The sequence below is a fragment of the Cucurbita pepo genome, unplaced genomic scaffold, assembly GCF_002806865.2.
Source record: "Cucurbita pepo subsp. pepo cultivar mu-cu-16 unplaced genomic scaffold, ASM280686v2 Cp4.1_scaffold008752, whole genome shotgun sequence".
In the NCBI taxonomy this organism is placed as follows: domain Eukaryota; kingdom Viridiplantae; phylum Streptophyta; class Magnoliopsida; order Cucurbitales; family Cucurbitaceae; genus Cucurbita; species Cucurbita pepo.
This window is the reverse complement of record NW_019654661.1, coordinates 1-463: the sequence shown is the minus strand read 5'-3', so window position 1 is coordinate 463 and position 463 is coordinate 1. Positions and strand designations below refer to the sequence as shown.

At 39.7% G+C, this 463-nt stretch overlaps 1 long non-coding RNA gene across 1 annotated transcript; it reads left to right on the top strand.

Moving 5' to 3' along the window:
* Positions 1 to 12: 12 nt before the first annotated feature.
* LOC111787281 lies at positions 13 to 463 on the top strand. The gene is made up of 3 exons (XR_002813936.1): positions 13 to 163; positions 232 to 334; positions 429 to 463. It is a non-coding gene; the product is annotated as an uncharacterized LOC111787281 (long non-coding RNA).

Here is a 463-nt window from a genome sequence, read left to right as displayed (position 1 = left end):
AACAACTTTTTTTTGTTTCTCCCAACAGTTTTGAATTCAGACTCAAGATCTGTTTGACAGCAGATGGCAATCTCACTTTAATATCACGAATTCGTAATATCAATTGCAAGCCTTTCAGTTTCTCCATTGCATTCCACACATATTTCTCCATTTCTGATATCAGGTATGAGTAGCTCTTTGCATACTCTTCTGTGATGGTTTCCAATGACACTATCTACTGTGTTCTTACAGTGAGGTAAGGGTCGAGGGGCTTGAGATTCTCGACTATCTCGACAACTTATGCGATAAACAACGGTTCACCGAGCAAGGAGACGCCTTAACGTTTGAATCCGAGGTAAAAGCTAATAATAACCCAATTGTACTTAAACTCCAAGTTGATATTGGTTCAAAAGTCTAGTCCCTTCATTAACTATTCGTTCGCCCGGCAGATCGATCGGGTTTATCTTAGTTCTTCAGATCTCGT